Source organism: Eschrichtius robustus, chromosome 11 (genome assembly GCF_028021215.1).
Source record: "Eschrichtius robustus isolate mEscRob2 chromosome 11, mEscRob2.pri, whole genome shotgun sequence".
Classification (NCBI taxonomy): domain Eukaryota; kingdom Metazoa; phylum Chordata; class Mammalia; order Artiodactyla; family Eschrichtiidae; genus Eschrichtius; species Eschrichtius robustus.
The window spans coordinates 59,191,815-59,206,914 of record NC_090834.1 but is presented as its reverse complement, the minus strand read 5'-3'; the positions used below and the strand labels follow the sequence as shown (position 1 = coordinate 59,206,914).

Below are 15,100 nucleotides of genomic sequence, written 5' to 3'. Positions count from 1 at the left end.
ACTATTACATTATGCTCTAGGATCATCTTGCGTTTTCCCTGTTCCAGATCTGCAATCAACCATTTCTCTAAAGAACGCTGGTTCCTTTTATTGGAGAATGGTATTTAGAAACCAGGACATGGACACTGGCTGTGTTTGTTACTACTGGCATTTGGGTCTTTTTTTTTTCAAATTTTTGGCCGTGCCATGTGGTATGCAGGATCTTAGTTCCCCAACCAGGGATAGAACCCATGCCCCCTACAGTGGAAGCACGGAGTCTTAACCACTGGACTGCCAGGGAAGTCCCTGGGTCTTTTTTATATTGCCCATGTCTGTATTTAACAAGCTCACTCTTTTCTCTAGCTTCTTGATCATGTGGAATATAGTTACAACTATTTTAATGTCCTTATCTGTCTTTCTGTGTGATGAGATGAAGTGAGGTGAATGAAGTTGACATTGTGATGTATCGTTAGGCTACTATTGACCTTCTGATGTATTGATGAGGATCATTTGCTCCAGGTGATACTGCATTTGTTACTACTGGGATTTGGGTCTTTTTTTTATATCATCCATGTCTCTATTTAACAAGCTCACTCTTTTCTCTAGCTTCTTGATCATGTGGAATATAGTTATAACTATTTTAATGTCCTTATCTATCCATTCTACCTATCTTGGTCAGTTTAAATTGACTGATTTTTTTCCCCCTCATCATGGTTCCTTCTATATGGGCCCTCTGGCTTTTTGGAAAGAGCTTTTAAGCTTTGTTAGTTGGGACTAGAGTACTAAATTAGCCTAGGGCTAATTTTGCCCCACTATTGTTGCAAAGCCGATCTGATGCCTTGTGAAATATGCCTTGCCACTCTGAATGCTGGGAACAGGAACTGGACCTGTGTGATCTCCAAGAATTGTTCCTTCTAATTCTTTTGGATGGTTCTTTTTCTGGCTTCAGGTAGTTTCCTCACATGCATGCTGAAGACTCAAGGGGGACCCTCAGCAGATAGCCACAGCTTCCTTTTTGTGCACCTCTCTTCTTTTAGGCATTCTTCCCTGTGAACTCACCACCTTGACCAGCCCAGATTCCTCACTCCATCTCCTGAACTCAGGGAAACTACTGGGCTCTGCCTCGGTTTACTCTCTTGGTACCATGGCCTGGAAATCCTCTCCAGGAGGTAAGCAGGGACAATCAGAGGGCTTACTTCACTTACTTCCTGTCTCTTAGGAATCACTATCTTTAGTTGTCTGATATCCAATGTCTTAAAAACTGTTGTTTCATGCATTTTGTCCAGAGGTAAGTCCAAACCCTATTACTACATCTGGGCCAGAAGCAACAGTATAAGCATAGAAAATTAATAGAGCTAGGGGTTATGATTAGAACACAGGCATGCATATCATAAAACTTAAAGAGGTAATATCATATAGTGGTTAAGAGTATGGACTCTGGAAAAAAGACTGCCTGGATTCAAATTCTAGCTTTCCATCTTGCTAGCTATAAACCCTTGGCCAGTTATGTAATCTTTCTGGGCCTCAATTTCCTCATCTTTAAATGTTTATTTATTTATTTATTTATTTTTATTTATGGCTGTGTTGGGTCTTCGTTTCTGTGCGAGGGCTTTCTCTAGTTGTGGCAAGCGGGGGCCACTCTTCATCGCGGTGCGCGGGCCTCTCACTATCGCGGCCTCTCTTGTTGCGGAGCACAGGCTCCAGACACGCAGGCTCAGTAAATGTGGCTCACGGGCCCAGCCGCTCCGCGGCATGTGGGATCTTCCCAGACCAGGGCTCGAACCCGTGTCCCCTGCATTTCCTCATCTTTAAATGGGGATCATAATGGTCCTATCTCATTGGAATGAGATGAGGATTAAATAGATTAACATGTAAAGCATTTGGAACAGTGCTTGGTTCAGAGCAAGCATTCAATAAATATTGGCTATTACTATTCTGAATACAGTAGTCTCCCCCTCTTGTTCACAGGGGATACATTCCAAGACCCCCACTGGATGCTTGAAACCATGGATAATACTAAACCCTGTATGTACTGTTTACCTATACATACACACTTATGATAAAGTTTAATAAATTAGGCACAGTAAGAGATTAACAACAATAACCAATAACAAAACAACAATTATAATGATATACTATAATAAAAATTATGTGCATGTGTTCTCTCTCAAAATATCCTGTTGTACTATACTCACCCCACTTCTTGTGATGATGTGAGATGATAAAATCTCTATGTGATGAGATGAAGTGAGGTGAATAAAGTTGACATTGTGATGTATTGTTAGGCTACTGTTGACTTTCTGATGTATTGATGAGGATCATCTACTCCAGTGATACTGGATTACTGAGATGATCATTGAGATCATGACAATGTTGATGGTTGGATGTCAGGAGTGGACGACATTAATGGTTGGGGATCCTGGGTGGAATAGAGCAGGCGGCACAAGATTTCATCAAGCTACTCAGAATAGTGTGCAATTTAAAACTTATGAGTTGTTGGACTTCCCTGGTGGCGGAGTGGTTAAGAATCCGCCTGCCAATGCAGGGGACACGGGTTCGAGCCCAGGTCCGGGAAGATCCCACTTGCTGCAGAGCAACTAAATCCGTGCGCCACAACTACTGAGCCCGCGTGCTGCAACTACTGAAGCCCGTGTGCCTGGAGCCTGAGCTCCGCAACAAGAGAAGCCACTGCAATGAGAAGCCTGCGCACCGCAACGAAAAGTAGCCCCTGCTCGCCGCAACTAGAGAAAGCCTGCACGCAGCAACAAAGACCCAACCCAGCCAAAAATAAATAAATAAATAAAATATTAAATTACTTTAAAAAAAACCTTATGAATTGTTTATTTCTAGAATTTTCCGTTGAGTATTTTCTGACCATAGTTGACCACAGGTATCTAAAACTGTAGAAAGCAAAACAGCAGATAAGGGGGGACTCTGTACTTGTTAAAAGTAGCCAGCGGGCTTCCCTGGTGGCGCAGTGGTTGAGAATCTGCCTGCCAATGCAGAGGACACGGGTTCGAGCCCCGGTCTGGGAGGATCCCACATGCCGCAGAGCAACTAGGCCCGTGAGCCACAATTGCTGAGCCTGCGCGTCTGGAGCCTGTGCTCCGCAACAAGAGAGGCCGTGATAGTGAGAGGCCCGCGCACCGCGATGAAGAGTGGCCCCCACTTGCCGCAACTAGAGAAAGCCCTCGCACAGAAACGAAGACCCAACACAGCCATAAATAAAAATAAATAAACAAATACTTAAAAAAAAAAAAAAAAAAAAAAAAAAGTAGCCAGCAAATTTGGCTGTGAGTTCTCTAGTGACCCTAGCAAAGTGGAAATATTGGTTACATGATTTAGTGTCCATAAAATATATACAAACTCTTGTATAAGCGAAGTACAGATTTCAGAATGTTTCCTCGCAATATTTCCTCATAAAGAGGATACTTTGTGTGCCTGGAATAATATACCAGCCAGAGGGAGTTTCCCAGGATTTTGTCTTTACCATCCCTCCAAATAGCCGATAGCTTCACACCAGAGCTCAGTTCAGTAAAAGTGACTCCACTGGGACTGAAATATTGTAGTACCTTTGGTCTGGCTTAATCCAACAATAGAATGTATAGTGTTAACATAAAAGTACTGAACCACATGTCATTTGGGCAGTTCTGCATAAATATAGGGGGTCAATTAGGAACCAATTACAATGGTTCAGGCAAGACAACTAAAGCCTGAGCCAAAGAACTAACTCCAGGATGAAAGTGTACTGGCAGGGAACAAGCCCACTGCACAGTGAGAATCCACAAGGCTTGGCAATTTACTCAGTGTATAGCTACAGGGAGGAGGAACTTTCAAGGCCCAGGAATGGATGTATGGAAAGATGGAAAGAAAAAATGATCTTTGCGTTGTTCAAATTTTCTATAGCCTTACAAATAGTTTGTCTTCTTCCTCTATCAGCTACTGAGGAAGATGTGTCAAAATCTCCCACTATGTGGATTTGTCCATTTCTCCTTTTAATTCTGTCTTATATTTTTGGAGGCAATGTTTCCAGTTGGTACAAATATGTGCTGGTCATTATATCTTCCTGATGAACTGTCTCTTTTATCATTAAGGCATTTGACTCTATCCCTAATAATGCTTTTTGGCCTAAAATCTATTAATGTTGCATTATTTCATTTTGTATTTGCCTAATATATTTCCCCCATCCTTTTAACATTTCTGTGTCATTATCTTTTGAATGCATTCTTGTAACCAACATACAGCTGGATTTTTAAAAATCCAATCTGAGAATCTTTGTCTTTTCTTAAGCATGTTTACATTTCTTCTTCTTATGACATATTGTGGATATTTTCCCCCTTTGTTTTGTCCTTTGCCATGTGTTTTATTTGCTTTATTCTCTTACCCTGCCCTCTTTTACTTTGGTTGTTTTCTTTACTCCCTTTTTTGTCTCACTAGTGGTTTGGAAGTTATACATTCTAATTATATTCCTTCAGTGGGTGTTCTTATGTTATCAATGTGCATACTCAACCTAACATTGTTAAGTTAATCACTATCTTTAGCACACTGTGAAAATTTCAGGAACTTTAGAGTTCTTTAATTCTGTTCTCCACCCCCTCTATCTTCCACTTAATTTGGTTTTTAGTATTTTAGTTCCAACTGACTTTTAACCACTCACCCCCCCCCCCCATTAGATGTTTTAACAGCCAGAATTTATTTAGATTTACAAACATGAATAGCAATTTCTCTGCCTACCTTTCTTTAGTCCTTTCTTTTTATTGAAATATGATTTGTGTACAATAAAATTCATCATTTTAAAGATACAATTCAATAGTTTTTAGCATATTCACAAAATTGTGCAACCATCACCACTATCTAATTTTAGAACATTTTCATCATCCCCAGAAGAAATCTCCCCATTCCTCCTATCCCTAGCCCCTGGCAACCATTAATCTACTTTCTGTCTCTATGGATTTACCTATTCTGGGTATTTCATATAAATAGAATCATGTAATATATGGCTTTTTGTGTCTGGCTTCTTTCACTCAGCACAATGTTTTCAATGTTCCTCCATGTTGGAACATGTATCAGTCCTTCATCCCTTCTTATGCCTGAATAATATTCCATTTTATGGATAAACCATATTTTATTTATCTATTCATTAGTTGGTGGACATTTGAGTTAGTTCCACTTTTTGGTATTATACATAATGCTGCTACGTACATTTGTGTACAAGTATTTTTGTGGACATATGTTTTCAGTTCTCTTGGATATATACCTAGCAGTGTAAACCATTATTTCTTATGTTCAGTGGTGTGCTGATAGATGTTTAACAACCAGTTCTCATGTAGTAAGAGTAAGGGAGCCCTGACTTGTAGCATTTGTTGAGCTCTGAGGTGCAAATACTCAAGTTACCAATGTGACATCACTGAAATATAGAGAAGGAAAAAGATGCATAGCAGCACACCGTTCTATAGTATTTCTACCATATAGATGTAGGAGATAATAACCTCAAGTGCATAGATAATAGAAAAATTATAGTAAAATAATTAAGAAGTGATGCATTGTGAGGATTTTTTACCTTTATTTTAAAAGTAATTCATTTAATTGCAAGTTTGTATAATTTAATTTTTAGCAATGACTGTGTTTTACAACCAGTTCTCAAAACTCCTTAAAATTTAACAGTCGCTCTTTGGGCTGATAAGAGCTGACTCTAGCACCTCACTTGCATCCCCCTCCTTACATCTAACTTATTTTTCTAGATTGAAGTTTCTTCTTCTTTTTTTAAAAATAATTAATTAATTAATTAAAAAAATTTTTTTTTGGCTGAGTTGGGTCTTCACTGCTGTGCACGGACTTTCTCTCGTTGCGGCGAGCAAGGGCTACCCTTCATTGCGGTGCGATTGTGGTGGCTTCTCTTGTTGCGGAGCATGGGCTCTAGGCGCGTGGGCTTCAGTAGTTGTGGCACACAGGCTCAGTAGTTGTGGCTTGCGGGCTCTAGAGCGCAGCCTCAGTAGTTGTGGCGCACGGGCTTAGTTGCTCCGTGGCACGTGGGATCTTCCCGGACCAGGGCTCGAACCCGTGTCCCCTGCATTGGCAGGCGGATTCTTAACCACTGCGCCACCAGGGAAGTCCCCACAGTCTCTTTTTTTTTTTTTTTTATAGTTGAATAGAAAAGAGGTTTAATTTTTTTATATCTTTACTGGAGTATAATTGCTTTATGATGTTGTGTTAGTCTCTGCTGTATAACAAAGTGAATCAGCTGTATGTATACCTATAGCCACATATCCCCTCCCTCTTGACACTCCCTCCCACCCACAGTCTCTTTTAAATGGTTCTATTTTAACCCTTCTTCTCTCCAGTTTGTTGTGTTGGTTGACTCTGCATTGTGCTCACTTCTTTCCTCATGTGGTTTGATACTTTTCCAGAGCAGCTTCATCAGGGATTGTTTTTTCTAGTGGATTCTGCAAGCCCTGGATTGGTAAACGTCCCTGCAGAGCTATTTTGAATTCACTTCAGCCTAAACCTAAGAATTTTAATAGGTCTTACTTCAGCCCTAACCTAAGAATTTTAAGGTCTGGACCAATTTTTCTGTTAATTTATCTCACTAGCTGTCTGCACATACAGGGAGAGTAAATTTAAACCTCCATATGCATTTGGCACCGATTGGGATTTCTGTTTCTCTTGAGTGCCATTTCTGCCCTTCCCAAGGCCTCTTCAGACATCAAGGTTCCCTGAACTTCTCTAACCTTGGGGTAGAGTTTTTCCAGTCTCCTTTTCATGGAAGGGGACAGAGCTTCCAATGTCGGAGCTGTATGCAAGGGGCTCAGTTCCAGCTTTCTCACCTGCCCAGGACCGGAGCCCCATCTCCTACTCCTCAGGGTTCGGTGGAACCCTGGCCTGCAGATCTCAGGATCTATAGCTAAGTGTGAAATCCTTGTGGCAGCTAAGGCACATCACCTATGACCTGTTCTGGCTTTGAGTTTTTCATTTCTTTTTCATTTTTGATATCTGGGGATTTCTCTTTATATTTTTCAAATTTGGCAATAAAAATATAACGTCTGTTATAGTTCATCCAGCATCTCTACGTGTCTGTAGCAGGGGGTGGGATGGGAAACCCATCTATATTAGGATAGTTGATCATGTTTCTGGAAATTCCCAGATCAGAAGGAATCATTCTGTGAGAAAGACATTTATTGTCTTCATTTTTTAGATAAGAAAATGGAAACTCAGAATGGTTGTCCAAATTGCCAAAGCCATAAAACTTTAAATGGGGAAATGGGTTTTGTGTCCAGTCTGTTTGCAAAATCCCATGCAAGATATCTAGGCATCTTAAAGTTGACTTGGTACCTCTGGCTTCTCTCCATTATTAGCCTTTATGGATAATTCACCCCTGGCATTTTGCTGAAGCAAATACTCTGGAAAAGATTCTTCCTGCTTCTTAGCTAAGGCTGTTTTGAAGAGAAGGGGAGGGAGTAAAACGTAGGTCATGGAAGCTGGGCTGTCCTGAGCCTGAGAGCCCCTGGCTCTCAGAAGCATTTGCCTGGGAGGAAGTGAAAGCCAACAGGCATTTCTGCTCCATCCAGAAGCACCCCCAAGCTCACTCGCGCAGTGGGCAGTGAAGGGGACATACCAAGGGTCCTGCACGTTGTCCTTGGTTTGCCTCTGGAAGAAGGAAGAAGCCCAAGTGATGGCAGAGACTGGCACATTCTGAGGCTTTTCACTTTGCTCCTTAGACTAGAGCGCCTCTTGCCCTGTGCATTCTGCACAGAGCCTGGCCCTGAGTGGGCGCCCTACAAAGGTGATGTGGATCAATGACTCTAACTGAGGAAAAAGAAGCCACATCAAGTATTTACAGTAGAGGGACCTTAATGAGGAGGACTGGTTACACAGGTGATAGGATAGGGGACAGAGAGGCATCCCAGAGCTTATCAAGGAAACCACTGCTACCCATAAGGCAAAGGGGCAGAGGGAGGAGGCAGTGTCACCAGGGACCAGGAGCCAGGAGATGGAAGCCAGGAGCCACATGATCAGAAGCTGGAGCCCTAGCAGTGGAAGCAGGAGCCATGGAAAATGTGTAGCTGGAAATACCACCTTAGGCAGATGTTATGGGGGGTGGTGGGGTGGGTGGGACATCCCTCTGCCTCCCCTCCCCCACCACAACCTACCCCCAGTCTCCTACTAGTACTTCCCTTGGGCCAAAGTCAGATGTCTTAGAGCTTGGATTCACAGCCTGAATGGATCAACCTCCCTATGCTACAGAACACGGCAGAGCAGAAGGCTGAGGGGTGAGTCTGAGAAAAACAGGCCCAGGACTGGCATGGAAGGAAAGAACGAAGGAAAAAAGGAAGAAAAGAAGACAAGCCTATGTGTAACATATAAGCATTCTAAAATACTTCTTAAATATCCTTTTGCAATTAAAAAGGATCTGTAGGATAAAAAGTTCCCTTCCTTAGAGTTGTGAGGATCAAATGACAAGATGGATGTGAAAACCTTTTGAACATTGCCAACTACTGCATAAATATGAGACGATCATCATTTATATCATTAGTTGTGGGCTTCCCTGGTGGCGCAGTGGTTGAGAGTCTGCCTGCCAATGCAGGGGACACGGGTTCGAGCCCTGGTCTGGGAGGATCCCACATGCCACGGAGCAACTAAGCCCGTGAGCCACAGTTACTGAGCCTGGGCATCTGGAGCCTGTGCTCCGCAACAAGAGAGGCTGCCATAGTGAGAGGTCTGCGCACCGCGATGAAGAGTGGCCCCCACTTGCCGCAACTAGAGAAAGCCCTCGCACAGAAACGAAGACCCAACACAACAATAAACAAACAAAAAAAATAAAATAAAATAAATATATCATTAGTTGTTTGGATGGAGGAAGTATATTTGAATATGAGTATAAATGGAAACACTTTATAGAGCATCTATTATGTGTGGACACTATTTATGCACGTGTATTAGAATATTATTAGCTGCAAGCAATAACTAACAGTGACTTAAACAAATAGGTAGTTACTTTCTGACATAACAGAGGTGCTCCTTTGGTCTTTCCATCGATTACAAAATGTCTGCGATGCCCAGCCCTCACCTCCAAGTTCAAAGCAGGAAGGGGTGGGGATGGGAAGACAGTTCCGACTTCGCAGTCCTGTTTCATCAGGAAAGCAAAAGCTCTCTCAATAACTCCCAGGAGAGTTCTATCTAAATCTCATTGGCCAGAACTGGGGCATATGCGATCACCCCTAACTACGAGAGAGCTGTGGTGGGAGGGAGCAAGGGAGAAATGGCTTCTGGGTGACCAAACAGCAGGCTGTGCCACATGCATGTAAAGCACAGTACTTGGGCACAGAGTAAGTGCTCAATACATGTTAGCTATTTTGTGTGCGTGAGTGTGCGTGTGTGTATGTGTGTATCTATGTCTGTATGGTTCTATGCAGTCCCCATTTCTCCTAACAATCCTGTGTAGTAAAATCATCTACAAATGAGGCCTAACACATGGCTGGTAAAAGGCAGAGCCAGGCTTCAGACCCAGCTCTTTCTGACTGCAGTCCGAACGCTCTTTCCATTGCCTCGCCATGGCCCACCCTCCCCCTAAACTGGCCCCTAAGATCTTGGTGTTGGAGTCACATCAGGCTCAAGTGGGCTTGATGAAGAGAGAAAGTGGGATAGGACCAGCTCTGAAATGAATTGACACCTGTACCTGGAGCTATACACGGAGTAACGATGAAGTCATGAGAAGAGGTCCCATAATTACACGTGCTAGACTTGTGCCTACATTTGCATGTAGCCACTTTGGCATGATCATGCTGGGAGGCCTGGCACTTGTTCTGATGATGCCACTACTGCCCAAAAACTCCTGTGGGACTACCCTTCACAAGTCACAAAAAACCTCAATGTCATGACTGTAAAATTACACAACGTTTCTGACCCAAACCCAGCTGCAGCTCCTCATCTCATTTACCATGAGTTCCAAATGGCTTTTGACTATTGCCAAAAATAAAAAAATCATTCCCCAAAGACAGAATTGTATTGCAACTGAGATGCAAAAGAACGGGTTGTCTGCTCTTCAGGCAACTTTCAAATCAAAATTATAGGAAAAGCAGCAGAAGAACTGTTCAAATAAATATACCCTCCTAGGTTGATATCTTGGAAGAAGACAACTCTAAGTGTGGTTGAATAATTTTTGGTGTGTTTAAGAAAAAATTACTCACCTTGAGTGGCATTGTGAAAAGAGCACGGTGCTTGGTAAAGATTCCCAATGGGATAATACTAAATGTAGGTCAGGGCGTTGTGAGATAGGCACGCTCATGCATTGGTGGAATTGTAGATTGGTTCTCAGAGCAATTTGGCAGTGAGCATCAAGAACCTTTGAAGAGTTTTAACCAGCTGACCTAGACATTCCATTTCTAGGAATCTTTCTTAGGGAAATAGCCAAAGATGCAGACAACGATTTATGTATACAGCTATTTATTTTATTTGTAAAACAGTAAAAAGAAGTAACTGGTCCAAATGTCCCACAATGAGGAAATTGTCAGGTATATTGTGGTATACTCATTAAATGAAAATAATGCAGCCATTTAAAATGATGTTTTTGAAGAACTGTCAATGACGTGTTTATGTTCACAATGGAATAGATGCTAAAGCCAGACTATAAAACCACATGCATTACATAGTCCATTTTTACTTTCTATATGCTAAAAAAAGGCTCAAGATACACTCAAAATGGTACCAGTGGTTTTATCTGGGTGATGAAATTGTAAATGATTTAAAATTTTCTTCATTATACTTTTATATGTACAATTTTTTATCATTATATCTATAAATATTACTTTCATAAGTAGAAAACATGTATGATGAAAATTACTTTTTAAGAAAAAAAGAAATGTGTTTTACTAGGAGAGAAGAGATCTGTCCCCAAGGAGCCAATGGTTTGATGAAGGAAATGAGACACATACGCAAATAAATTCGTTACAAGGTAATAAGGGCTATAATGGAGGGAAGGATTAGCTCTACCTGGAGTTGAAGTTGGGTGAAAAGAGGTAACATTTGTGCAGGGTCTTGAAGGATGAACAGGAGTTCTCTAGGGCTTTGTAAATTGTTAAGCACTCTGTAAGTGTAAGTTAGTTTTTGGCCTTTATTAGGACTGGCAAAGCTTACCTCATATAAAGCTCTCTTTCTTGTCTCTTTCCCATGCTCCCTGAGGCCCAGGATCCCTGGGACAGGAAGCAGCGGCAGTTAAACAGTCACACATCAGTGCTCCAGCAAGTGAACTGAGGTGCATCCAACTAAGGAGCATATCCAGGACCAGAGGACATAAAATTACCTGGGAGCAGGGCCAGGAAGGTGCCGGTGGGTCAACAAGTTCCCCCTTGTTTGCCATCCTGTGGAAAGGCTGCCTTTGCTTGGGGCCTCCACCCTGAGTTATAGGGCCATCTCCACCTGGGGGATGGTAAAAACTGAGAACAAGCATCACATATCAGTCCATGATTTACATTGGCAGGAAATGGTGTGTCAGATGTCCTTACAGCCTCCAGACAGAGTGGAGTAGAAAGGAGGAGTGTGAGCGAGGAGACCCGGAAGGTTGGCAAGAGATGATTTGTTTGGGAGAAAGTCTTAGAAGCTCAAGGTTGGAAGAGATTTAAAAGTTATCTTACTTAGTCCTCCTGATCCCCTCCCAACATCCCCATCGCATTGTCATCCTTCTTGGCCTTCAGCGAGCAGCTCAGAGGCCACCTCTTCTGTTATCTCCCACCTCAATTCCTCCAGCCTATGCTTTAGGTATTCCTTGTTGTTCAATTTTATGAGAAAAAAAATCAGTGCCCACTGTGCACCAGGCAGTGTGCTTATGGTTCTTTGATTGCAGTAGGCCCTCCTGTGCCTCCTGTTGTTTATTTATTTATTCAGGCAACAAACATGTATTGAACACCTACACTATGCTAGGCAATGTTCTAGACATTGTGATAGAGTGGAGAGAAAGACAGCCAAGATCTTGTGTTCTCTTGGACCTGTCATTCTAGTCGGGGAGACATAAAATAAACAAAGGAATAAATAAGAAAATACCAGGTTATAAATGTCAAGAAGTCCCCTTTGGGGAAATTTAGGGGAAGAACTTTCCATACAAAGAATGCAGCTAATTCCAAAATCTCAGGGGATAACCGTTGCTTGTTCTAGAAACAAAAAGAACACTGTGGTATTGCGCATGGAATACCCTTTTGTGCTTTATCTGCAAACAAAAATCTTCTCATTTTTTAGGACTTAGCTCAAGCATCGCCTCTTCAGGCAAATCTATCCTATTTATTTTCCCTGGGTAAAAGTGACCACTGTCTCCTTTCCTCCCCACTGGCTCAGAGCAGACTTCTGTCAGCACACATGTAACGACTTGCCATTCTTACCATACTATAGCATTGCTACTCCCTAGTGGATCTCAGTCTTGTCAATGGCAGAGCTTCCTGTCTAAATCCCTAATGCCCATCACAGAGCCTGGCACAGAGTCTGTAATTGGTAAATATTTGTTCCTTGAATACATGAACTCTCACATAGCACTTTCTCAGAACCTCCCTGGTGCCGCTTATTCAGGATTAGCAACCCTTTATTGATCGGTGCCAGGTCCTGCACTGTGTTCTTTCAACTCTGCTACCTCTTATAAGCCTCATGGCAGCCAGGTGCAGTGTTATTATCCTATCCTGTAGTTAAAACTCAGAGGATCAGAGTGACTTCCATGGTGACTCAGAAATAAGAATCAGGGCTGAGATTTGAACCCAAGTCCTCTTGATGGCAAATCTCAATGCTTCATTTTCTGTGATGTACCCATCATGCATTAGTTCATTTGCGTACCCGTCCTCTCCTTTCTCCTAGATAATCTTTTCCCTTTGGGAAGGATCTGTACTTGACACCATTCCATTCTGTATTCTCCATGACACCAGAACAGTGCTATGTATTTAGGACACACTCAACACAAATCTCTAAGGATGGAAAAGAAAGAATGAATGTGTAAATGAATACTTCATCCAAAGCGGATCAACGTCTGATATCAGGTCATAGGATGGTGATGCGCTGGAGGAAGAGATGTTTCTGAGGGGAGGGACCTTCCCAGATACCTCTGCGCCCATCTGGGAAAGCTGAGGGTGCCGTCTCCATGCTACAGCACTCATTCCTTAGAAGTCACACCTTTCACTCAGTTGTACATCTCAGCAGGAAGCCAGGGGCACAAAGGGGAACATGCATGGCTTCCAATGAGTTGGGAAAATGAGGTTAGGTTTCGATTCAGATAGTTAATTTTTGTTTTCTGGGTCTGCACGGTCAATAAATTTTCAACGAGCAGTGATTCTGTTCCTCATCTTTCATTGCTTTATGGGACTTCAGGGAATGAAAGCATAACATCCTGCTTTCCCATAAGTTCTCTGGCCGCTACCCTGGCACCAATTAAAGACATGTCCATGCAATTAATCAAAACCAATTTGGAAGCTCTCTGGCACTGCTCCTCTGATGTGCTGCCTGCTCCACATACAGTAGTTCCTCAGCTGCAGCGATGGAGCCAGGCACATAGGAGCTTTTGATGAACTGGTTGTGCCAGCCCCAAGTGTTAACTATGTCATCTGACATGACTAATGAGGCTCCCAACTTGATCTGCGTGAGCGGAGCAGTCCTGCTCTCTGGAGGAGGCTCGGTTTCCAAAGCCAGCCTGGGAAGAGGCTGCGACGTGCAGGGTACACACTCCATCATGTCAGCTGGAGTCCTGGAGGCCTCTAGTGTTGGAGCTGAGAGTCATCCACGGGGAGGGTGATGGAAACTGTGGGCCAGGCTCTGTGCTGGGCGCTGGTGGGGATGTGACCCGACTTAAACTTCTAGCTCAGCCTCCTCATTTTATAGACATGGAAGCCAAGAGCCAGCAAAAGTGAGGCGCCTGCCAAAGGCCTGAGCTGTGGGGAGAGAAATAAAGGAGAAGGCATGGATCCTACCTTTGAGGAGCTAAACCCCTAGATGAGCAAATAAACATGTGTAAGGATAACAACTGGGGTCTGATGCGGGTACACCTCCTCAAGGGTTAAACTGTGGGTTTCATTCTGCAAACATTTATCAAGAGGAAGAGAGTCTGTGTCTTTGTCGCCTCTGCAATCCCAAGAGTGTGTGATTTGAAGTCAACAGGTCTGGGTCTGAGTCCCAGCTCTCCTTTGAGTTGATGTAATCTTGAGCAAGTCACTTCATTTTTCTGAGCCTTGGGTTCCTCAGCTGTAACATTGGGACAAGCCAGATATTGCCTACCCAGCCTACATCCTACAGTCCTTGTGAGACCCAGCAGAGTTAATGGGTGTGAAAGTATAAGAGTCCCTGCACACGTTAGTTATTATTCATATTACTACCCTCTCCAAGGACCCCTGGCTGAAATCTCTGCAATATGGATCCACAGATAGCTTTAACTCTCTTCCTCTTCCAGCCCCTTTCAAAATGCACTGGAAAGAAAGGGATATGAAACCAATTGGTCATCTGCCTACAATCTCAACAGCTTTCCCAGAGAATCCATGACACAGGAAGACAAAGAACTCAGTCGTTGTAATTTAATGTCATTCCACACTTTGATTGAGCACCTACCATATACCAGGCGTTGGCCACGCTGTGTGGGGAATCAGAGTTGGATAAGACATGCTCCTTGGCCACACTGAGAAGCTCGCCATTCAGTGGGAGAAACAGACATGGACACAAATAACTATAACATACTGCAGAAAAATACAATTGCCATAGGAAAGATACAAATCAAGTTCTGTGTGAGTCAGAGGAGGGAATGATTCATTCCCCAAAAGGAGACTGGGAAAAGTTTCATCAAGGACGTGGTATTAAAGGATGAGCAGGGTTTAGCTCTGTCAGGAAGCACCAGAAAGGGTGCTCTAGGCTGAAGGAACAGCGTGGGCAAGTGCATGGAATCCTGAAAGGAATGGTGATCTAGAGGACAGAGTAAAACTGAGCGAGATAGGAAGTGTGAGCATGAACAAAAGAAGACTCGCTGGGCCCCAGCTCTGAAACCCAGGCATGGATGTTGCTATTTCACTGTTCTCTTTGCTGGCTGAGGTTACCTTGGCCTCTGTCCCTCAATCAGAGAGAATCCTGTACTGGCTCTTCCTCCAGCAAGGCCAAACCCAAGCCCCAGGTGGGA

General features: G+C 43.0%; 1 long non-coding RNA gene across 2 annotated transcripts in view; it reads left to right on the top strand.

The window, feature by feature from the left end:
- LOC137772528 (uncharacterized) overlaps positions 1-15,100 on the top strand; it is a 49,866-nt gene that overhangs the window by 15,299 nt on the left and 19,467 nt on the right. Inside the window, exons 2-3 of one of the 2 annotated variants that reach the window (XR_011075492.1) lie at positions 1,017-1,148; positions 10,849-10,903. This is a non-coding gene — a long non-coding RNA (uncharacterized lncRNA). Of the gene's footprint in view, positions 1-1,016; positions 1,149-10,848; positions 10,904-15,100 lie in introns of those variants that run through there. The other variant, XR_011075491.1, reaches the window with a different exon arrangement.